This window comes from Apodemus sylvaticus, chromosome 10 (assembly GCF_947179515.1).
Source record: "Apodemus sylvaticus chromosome 10, mApoSyl1.1, whole genome shotgun sequence".
NCBI lineage: Eukaryota > Metazoa > Chordata > Mammalia > Rodentia > Muridae > Apodemus > Apodemus sylvaticus.
Window position 1 is genome coordinate 27,681,396 of NC_067481.1, and position 10,341 is coordinate 27,691,736.

The 10,341-nt window shown below is 42.5% G+C and overlaps 1 protein-coding gene across 5 annotated transcripts in view; it reads right to left on the reverse strand.

Moving 5' to 3' along the window:
* Spop (speckle type BTB/POZ protein) overlaps nt 1-7,942 on the reverse strand; it is a 76,824-nt gene extending 68,882 nt beyond the window's left edge. For 4 of the 5 annotated variants that reach the window (XM_052194328.1, XM_052194331.1, XM_052194329.1 and 1 more), the window contains exon 1: nt 7,619-7,856. The gene's annotated coding sequence lies outside the window, so the exon portion shown is untranslated. The other variant, XM_052194332.1, reaches the window with a different exon arrangement.
* Nucleotides 7,943-10,341: the final 2,399 nt, after the last annotated feature.

A 10,341-nucleotide genomic window follows, 5' to 3' on the forward strand; every position in this document is an offset into this window, starting at 1 on the left:
ACCCTCTTCTGGCCCCTGTGGACACATGTGCACAAACACTCTTGTAGGCAAACATCCAAACATAAACTAAAAATAAATAAATCTTTCTAATAAAAGACGTTTTTTAAAAGGCTTATAATCCCAGTGTTGAGAAGACAGTTAAAAGCATCCTTGGGAAGCTTGCTGGTCAATCTATACCAATTCCTAAGCTCCAGGTCAATAAGAGACACGTCTCAAAGAACTTGGTTAAGTGTTCTAGGAATAATACCCAAAGTTGCCCTTTGGCCTTTACATATATACATACATACATACATACATACATACATACATAAAAAATGATTTTATATAACTGGGTGATGGTATGAGAGTAGCATTATTCTTTATACTTTTCTACATGTTTAAAGGAGATCACATTTAAGATTATCTATCACTTTGGGGGTGAATATGAGTGCATGAGGAGGCAGAGGTCAATGTCAGGTGTCCTCTTCAATCGTCTTCTCCTGTGAGACAGGCTCGTCACTGAAACTGGACTTCACTAAGTTGGCTAGACTGTCAAGCCCCAGGAATATTCCTGTCTCTGCCTCCTGGCACTGGGACTATGGGTATGAAGTACCTTGCTGGTTTTCAGTGGGTTCTAGAGATCGATACTCAATTTATCAAGTGAGTTTCTCTAGCCTCTACTTTGTGTATGTGTGTGTCTTTAAAGATTTATTAATTTATTTTATATATGTGAGTGCACTGTCACTCTTCAAACACACCAAAAGAGGGCATCAGATCCCATTATGGATAGTTGTGAGTCACCATGTGGTTGCTGGGAATTGAACTAGGGACCTCTGGAAGGGTGTCTGAAGACAGCTACAGTATACTTACATATAATAATAAATCAATCTTTGGCTGGAGGGAGTGGTGCTCAGAGCAAGCAGGTCCAGAGTAAGCACAGGTCCTGAATTCAATTCCCAGCAACCACAGGATGGCTCATAACCATCTGTGCAGCTACTGTACTCAAATACATAACATAAATAAATAAATCTTTAAAGAAAAAGAGAACCAACTCTTGGAAGTTATACTCTGACTTCCACACATGCCCTGTGGTACACATGTAACCTGATATGCACATGTTTACACAAACACAATAAATAAATAAATTCAAAAATAAAGTATGACTATAGTAATAAGAATAATGGCCCAGGTGCTCCTTCAAAACTAACTTTAAAGTATTTTCCTGTAATGGGAGCTTTATAAATACAAAAGTGAAAGAAGGAACTGGATTCAATTTATTAGCAAATATGTCCACAGAGCCTTGCAGAGTAATTTTACCATGCCTGAAAACAAACACAAGAAACAGGTGTGTTTCCTCAAATACACAAGCAGAATGTAATGTGGAGCCAGTATTGTTATGAAACCAGACTGAGAATAAATAACCTTATAAATGCAAGATGGTAAAGAGAACTTGGGAAATGAATTTTAGATAGGTATCAAAGTACTGCTATTGTCTTGCTCTTAGTAACATAAAATTATTCCAAGTATCACTGCATAGGAAGCATCTCATTAAACATTTTTTACTAAGGCAAGAATTAGTCTAGATCCTAAGAACAGGTACAAATTAGCCTTCATTAGTGTGACAGAGTTGCAGAAAGCACTCAGATGAGCAGACTTTTTCCTAAGTCTATAGTACACAGTATCACAGGATGCACCAATGTTCCAGACCCTGAGTTAAGACAACTGGAAATCAGAGGTCATGGTTTGGCTGAAATTTTTCCCTAATTAAGAACAATTTGTCTTGCTCCTTTTTAAAGATGGAAATCTAATGATAATGAAAAATATATGCTGTAACAGCAGAATCTTACATAACATTCATGTGGAAATTTTAAAAGAAATGCTTTAAATGAGGAAAAGGAAAGAAAAGCAAATACTTATGCACATCCCCACAAAGACCTCTTTTATATAATGTTAGAACACTACATGCTCCAAAAAGCTTGTGTGACAAACTCCCTATGTAGCTAATGAATGCCTTCAACTTCCTCCTGCTCTGACCTCCCAAGTGCTTGGATCATAGGTGTGGGCCAGCAAGCCCAGTTTTGGTGGTGCTAGGAATCTAATCCAGGGCTTCCTGTATGCTAGGTAAGCACTCTAAGAACTGAGTTACATCCCAGCACTCATTTCCTTATATTTCACCCCAGGAAAAAAAAAGCAACATTGCAACACTGCCTTCAAAGTGGGGTTGGGGAGTGGGGGGCGGGAGAAAGACAGAGACAGAGACAGAGAAGGACACACAAAACACAAACACACAGAGAGAGAGAGAGAGAGAGAGAGAGAGAGAGAGAGAGAACTCCAATATTTTCTAAAACCAACTTTATGTTTACATGGAAGAGAGCAATGGGACACTTGGAAGATAGCACTTGGGACACTACCTATCTTTCACAAAGAATGTTCAAGATAAAGAAGTTGTGATTTCTAAGATCTAGATCTTAGCAATGCCAGCAGCACAGAGAGTCAAACACTAGGAATAAAGAGTTAAAATAAGGGCAACTTTGTTTTTCATAATTTAGCTGCAGAGCCTCATAAAGGACATGAACAACCTAATGTAATAAAAGAGAAACTGCAGAAAGGTAAAGTGTGGGGCTGGAGAGATGGTTCATTGGCTAAGTACACTACTGCCCCTCTAGAGGACCCAAGTTCAATTCCCAGCACCCACATAGCGGTTCATAACTGTTCAGGGGATTTCTTGTAGTATCCAAGGGCACTGCATTCATACAGTGCACAGACATATATACAGGCCAAACACCATACACATAAAATAAAAATAGGGTTAAAAATTTAAAAATAAGAAAAAAGAAAGGTAAAGCAAGGGCTGCACATCTGGGACAGAAAAAAATAGTCAGAAACTTCTTGTACCAGAAAGCAAGAATGCACTCAGATCGCTGAGTTGAGAGGCCTCCAGAGGCAAAACAGAGAACATCTTGAGCATCATAAAAATGTTGTAACTGTTAGTAAGACACAATACTTTAAAATCCATGCTTTCAAGATGATACTAAGAGAAAGAAAAAGAAACTATTCATTCGCTACCAGTAAAGATGACAACTTGAGCTATGGGAGAACCCAGACAGAGAGCTTACTTGCCTCTCATGTTCCAGGCCTTAAATACATCTCCAGGCCTGTGGTTTGTCTGTAGCCTTTCTAAATTGCCTATTAATTACACTACCTCCTTACTCGGGGCAGTAGTGGTGCATGCCTGTAATCCCAGCACTCTGGGAGGCAGAGGAAGGCGGATTTCTGAATTCGAGGCCAGCCTGGTCTATAGAGTGAGTTCCAGGACAGCCAGGGCTATACAGAGAAACCCTGTCTCGGGAAAAAAAAAACAAATGCAAACAAAACAAAACAAAAAAAATTATACTACCTCCTTATTCAGAAAATATTAAATGGAAAGAAAGAGTCACCTCAACCTTTTATTGTAGAAACTGTAATTTACTCCTAACAGATAAGGGAAAGTTTTATAGAAAATAAAAAACTAGCCAAAGGAAAAGAATGGCAGAATTTTTTAAATCACCATTTTACAACTAGTTAATTAACTGAGAACAGGAAGGTCATTACATTAGGAGAAAGGCTACTAAAAAAGTAACAGCAGTCAGAATGGGACCATTTTAAATGCTATCTCCTAGTTATAGAAGGAGGAAATTTCACTGAAAAGTTTGAGCTTCATCACCTTAAAACATACAACTAAACTGTATAACATTAACAGAAGCTCTAGTGCTGTTTCTCCTAACACTGTTTACAGGAATCTACACAAGCCTGTAGGTCTCAGGATCATCTTATATGATTATTATTGAAACCAAGAAAACAATCAGAAAATTCTAAGAGATGATGTACACTGGAACACAAATGGCCTGATCTCTTCAAAAAGCAAAAGTCACTAATCCTGAGTAGCTTCAAATAGTTCTGAAACTAAAGAAACGTGTTTGAAGGGGAATAATACAATGATAGGTACAGTGGTGCTCGCCTTTGATTCCAGGACTTGAGGGGCAGAGGCAGGTGGCTCTATAATACAACAAGTGTGAACAATTAAAGTGGGAGACAGAAGGGTAATAACTGTACCTTTTTACTTTTCTGTATGTTTGAAACGTTCAATAGTTGAACCAAACAACACAGACCCCAGCATACACTTCCTCCAGAAAGCCCTCCCAAACTAACTCTTTCAGCCCTTTGTCACTCCTCTCAGGTCTTCTCAGAGTAGAACACAACCATAGTATTATTTACTTTTATTTTCTATCTCTTATTTCACAGTCAGTACATCTGGTAAGATCACAATCTCTTTCAGGTACAGACATCTCTTCGTTCCTTCATTCATTCCTTTTCGGGGGAGGGGGGAGGCTGGATCTGGGGTGGGAGGGGTCACTATGAAGTTCTGGCTGGCCTTAAACCCACATCGGATCTGTGTGCTTCTGCCTCTTGAGAACTGGGATTAAAGGTGTGCTCCAACATACCCAGCCTTTCCTCTTTCTTTACAGCTCATAATCAGGTATTCTGCAGTCAGAAGACTGCTAAGGCCAACATTCTGGTGGAGAAGATTCACACTTAGTAAACCATCTTAGCCACCTTTTCAACTCAACGAAAAACAGCTCACTTGCCTTTGCTCATAGCTACCAAAATGATATCGCAAAACATTACATAAGCTTTTGGAGTTCCACACAAAGAAACTAGAACTGAGAGTGACGATGCGGAGACTGGAATCTGTCTCGTCCGCCTTCCCAGAACTGCACTGGGCTTGCTGTTACCCAGGCGTCTGCTGTCCCTATGGCATGGCTCTCACGGAAGAGTGCCCTCCAAAACTCTTGACATACAAATCAGTGACAGTTTGTCCACAACTCCTCAGTGTAATGAAATTTATGAAACTATATAATGAGATTAAAAGTCTCAGAGGAAACACACAGATGAGCTGTTGGCAATAATATAAATTCACACACCTCTATGGAAAACAATACTGCCAACATTAAAAATGCATACACCCATTCATCTGGTACTTTCACACACACACAAAAAAATCTAATCCAATAGACACTAGTACACATAAATTGTGGCTCTGAAAACCTAATGCTTCCTAAGAACTCGTTGAACGATGGCATATCATATACAGTACAACCCTTGTCACTTTTTAAAAGGAGATACTACATATACTACATGATCACGAACATAAATTGAGTGAAAAAAATAAAAAATGTACAGTGTCTTATCATTTGTGAAAAACAGACACCAAAAACTCTGTATGCATTTGTTGTTCAGACACTGGAAGGAGAGGCTGCCTTTGAGAAGGTAACTTGACAGACAGAACCATGGAAGCTTTTCATTCTTACTGTGGATCTTTCGGATTTTTTTTTGACATGTTTTTATTTTTTAAACAAATTTCTGCACCAATATGAATTAATTAACAACTTATCTTAATCCTAAAAGCATCCCATGCTTTTGTATCATGAAAAATGTAAATAAGGCTTTCAGTGAATTCAGAGATAAATGTTTCCAGATAAGAACAAAGCATCCTGGAAGAAAGCCTACAGAGAAGAAAGACAGGGATTACCTCATTAGCTTCACTTCTAGATTTTACAACAGCCTGATCCAGGCGAGGAGGTACACCACATAAAATATTTCCAACTACCAAACTAGCCACTGTAATAACCTCTTTTAAGAGGTGTAGTCACCAAAATACCAAAAGGACGCCAAGTGCCCTAATCCTAAATGTGAAGTTGACACAATAACTTATACTACTGGGGATATTAGGGGTCGGGGGAGTGAGTACCCAGCTCTTTCCCAACACAGGATGATATAGGTGCTCCTGCCCCCAACCCCTGTGCTGCTTCGTGTTATATCTCTTGGTTCCAAGTGCAACGTGGCAACAGGAAACAGCACAATGGGCAGCAGAACCACATAAAGCCCAGTGTTACATGAGGAAGTGAAAAGTATGTATACACTTTAAAGCCCAAGAACATAAGGTTCTATGGTTAAAATGCCAACTAAAATATGCCTTGTAAGAATACCAATGAAAGAACACAAAGGAAAGGGAATTTCAAAACAAGGGTGATTCATGTCCCACTCCCAAGAGTCTGAGGCATTAGGTAGCCAGACAACTGAAAAACAGAACATGCCCCTCCCCTTTCCATCCTCTCCACCTAACAACAATTTAGCTATTCATTTCAATACAATTCAGCAAACTTTTTGCTAGTAGAAAATGTTTATCTTTGGGACCAAATGTATACCTAGCACTCGAGAGGCAGTGGTAAGCAGCTCTCTGTGCATAGTCAAGACCAGCTTGGTCTTCATAGGGAATTCCTGACCAGCCATGGCTACACAAGAATTTGACTGTGTCAAAAACAAATAAAAAACCTTTTTCCCTCCATGATAGAACTAAGACAAAGTTTCTAAGAGGAACAGCACAGCAGCAAACTAAAGAACCAAGTAGAGTCTGTCAGCTAAAACCCTGGGTCCTAAGTTACTGGAATATTTTTGTGAAGTTCCTCATTTTAATTTTTTAAAACTTGCCAAAGAATTATCGCTCAAATTATTTGAAACTAATACTTCTGGACAAGTTGTTCAATTGTTTCAGCCTGACTCTGTTTTCTTATGGTCATAGAATGTATAACTAAACTGTACAACTAAATGTAAAACTAAACTGAAACACTATGGAAGAACTTACACACACACACACATAAAGGACCAAATAGGTCACACGAAGTAATAGGGCTGAAATGAAGCTACTGATGTCTTGATTTCCGTTTTGTTGTTACCTCAAGCCTTAAACTGTGTGTCGCACTTATCTCTTCCTAATCTACTCTGTAAAGGCCTACTCCAAATTTTACTAAAGAGAAATTCCCACAGTAGTTTCTTTTCTATGGACCTTTTAACAAGTCCTTTTTAACAAAATCCCCTGCCAAAACAAACGACTTGGACTTACTCCTAAACTTAGGGGAAGTTTGTAGTAAGGTTTCAGCATGACGGCAGGAGTGGTGGAAAGGGAAGTAATTCTAGAACTAGAAGTTGCAGTTAAGTTTCAAAAAGAGGGGTCAGTGTGGGACACGTTGGCTCTGGGAGGCGTTGGTAGTCTGGGAGTCTCTAGGGCAACACCAGATGCAAATAGTGCTTTGTCCTTAAATCCCTCGCATAATTTAAATTCTCCCTCTCGGATCGGAGCGACAAGCTCACTATTGGGTGGCAAGTCTAGTGAAGAAGGCGGGCTCGTGGTCAAGGGGCTCTTTATCCCGCAGGTCCCTGCAAAACAGCAATGCGCATGCGTCCTGAAGCAGCGAACAGGCACCCGGAGCTCCTTCACATTCGAGCATGCGCAGTTCACCATCTCGCCGCAGGCGACAGCTCACTATTTGGCAAGGGGGATGGGGTTGGGGATATGATGGTGAGGGAGGCAGGAGGCAGGGGGCGCGTTTGTGTTTCCAGAATGCTTGAGGTAGGAAGAACAGACGACTGACTAGGCTCTGGCTTCCTCAGGCCATGAAACCAACATAGGAAATGGGGCAGAGAATAGTACATTAGGGAAAGTGTGTGTTGGGGGTTTAGTCACTTCTCAAGGAAAACCCCCGCACCCCGACAGGCCAACCCCCTTCTTCGACTCTTGACACACACACACACACACACTCACCTGAGAACGGCGGCGACAGCTGCTGGTCCCTGTCCCCCTGCGCTCGCCTCATACTGCCCGCAACATCCGGGACCTGCGGGACCGCCGATACACAAATACACTCTTGGAGCGCGCACACACACACAAACACACACACACACACACATACACACACACACATACACACACACACATACACACATACACACACACATACACACACACATACACACACACACACACACACATACACACCGACACACACCGGCCTGGGCGTCCTGTCGTCAGCACGTCGACGCAGCGAGCGCGTACCCGCCGGGCCCCACCCCGCGCGGCCTCCTCCCCCGGCTTCCCGCCCCGCCCCACCCCTCCTCGCCCCGCCCCGTCCGGCCCCGCCCCACCCCGCTCTGCTTAGGACTCTCCAGCTCCTCCTCTTTTAAGACTCCGCCTACCTTCCCTAGTGCGCAAGCGTCGCGAGGTGGTGCCAGAGCCCGGGGATTTAAGCGGAAGGCGGGGCCAGAGTGGAAAGAGGCGGGAACTCGGAGGGGGTCGCGTGCAGCGCTCAGAAGTTCGCCTTGAGGTGCGAGGACGGAATGGAGGAAGGAAGCTGAGATCCAGGGACGGAGTAGGTGGAGCAGCAACAGGCATTTCACAACTGAAACCTAGATGTGCAGTTTGTGGATTACTGATGACTTTGCTCTTACTTTCTTTTTAGCCAACTCTCCGCTAAAAGACTTTTTAAAGAACTTTTTACATGTGTTTTAGTTTGTTTTATTTATTTAATTTTTTTGAGATAGGGCCCTGCTATGTAGGATTGGCTGGCCTAGCACTCTCTTTGTTGACAGGCTGGCCTTAAATTCATAGAGATCCATGCCCATTAAGCCTAGCCTGCAAATGCTAACTTTTATAAAGTATTTTGCTAGGGTACTATGAGGCACACCTTTAACCCCAGAACTCGGGAGGCAGAGGAGCTCTGTGAATTTAAGGCCAACTTGGTTCTACATACTGGGTTCAAGGTCAGCCAGAATTTCAAGGTGATTACCATGTCTCAAAAACTAAATAAATAAATTAGCATTTGAAAACCATAACCAAAGAGTCATTCTTTCTGGGAAAGGCAGGTGTGTGTGTGTGTGTGTGTGTGTGTGTGTGTGTGTGTGTGTGTGTGTGTGACCCTACAAAGAAGTCTGATTCTGTGACAATTTCTGTCTCATGTCTTAGCTCCCATGGACCAAAAGTGATTCTGGAGTTGGGTAGAATTGTTTCAGAACATCTTGGCCCTGGAAGAAAGCTGTCACCTTTGTGTTGAAGTAATGTCAGCAATAGGATATTCGTTATTGTTACATTCTTTGATTAACCTTAAACTTAAAAGATTTTATTACTGAATCAAGTTCTCAAAATCAAAAGTAGTCTGCCTCCTGCACACACAAATCAGGCACACACCTAGCTCTGGACACAAGAGATCTACCCAGTGACCCTGTAGGTCATGAGGTAACAAGTTTGCAGCCTGTTTGGGAGCAGCTTCCTGGAGCCCTACTGCTTTCCAGGCCTGTGGGACAGTTTCCAGGAGACTGTGTTCCTGTCTCTTGCCACATGCTTCTTGGCACGAGGTGGCTGGTGAGCCTGTTCACAGGGAAGGCTGGCAGCCCAGGAACCATGCCACTGGGTTTGGAAAGAACCCCCGACAGTGCCAAGCGCCTTTCCACTTTCAAGTATAGAAGCCGACCCCGTAATCCCCATGTTAAATGTTCCAGGAATCATGGGCAAAACCCTCCAAAGCCCCAGGGCTCACACAACCTATATTCTAGATAAAATTACTCTTGTTTGTTTTCTGCTTTTTTTGGGGGGGGGGGGTTGTGTTTTGAGATGATCTCGCATAGTCCAGGCTGGCCCCAGCTCACTATGTAACAGAGGCTGGCACTGAGCTCCTGATCCTTCTGCCTCTACCTTCTGAATGCTAGGCTTGCAAGTGTACTCCACTATTCCCAACCTAAATGGTTGGTTTAAGAACTGGAGAGCCTAGATTCTCTACTGATGTGGTCCGTGTGCTTGGCTCTAAAGCAGAAAGAGCTCTTGTCACCTGAGTCAGAGTCTTGAAACTTTTCAATTAGATTTCATTTACCATCACTGTCAACAAACCCTCCTCTCTTGAGCTGAAGCCAGAGAGGTGTTTGCTTCTTGTAAAAATTCAAACTGTCCCATAGGTAACCCAGTAACCAGTTACAAGTCACTAACTAGCTCTTGGTGACACTGAGGCTTTTTAGTCACCTATTCTCTTAGGATTTCACAGAAAAGCAGAGAGAGAGAGAGAGAGAGAGACCCTTGGGAAAGGAGCGTGGGGAAGCGGTGCAGAAAGAGATGGTTATGGAGAATGGACAGCTGTTTCAGCTTCCTTACAATTGAGACTAATCCTTACAGTTTAGCCAGACTCTGCCCAGGATATGGGAGTGGGCTCCTCTGGGTATGGAATATGTGCTAGGAGCTTCTCCATACCCCGGTCTGAATCCCCAGTGATCTGGAGGGCCATAAGAGGTCCTATCACCATCTGTAGCTCTGTGCAATGAGGCTTCCATTTTCCTGTAAGGACCACACCGCCCTCCTGAGATATGATCCCTCCAGGCTCTGCACAAAGGGCTTTGATTTGGTGTGGAGCTGATTAAGCGATTGTGGATGTCCTTGGAAGCACTACGTGTAAGAATTTTAAACAGCTTCTCCTTTTTAATATGCACTTCCTCTTCGGTTTTAAT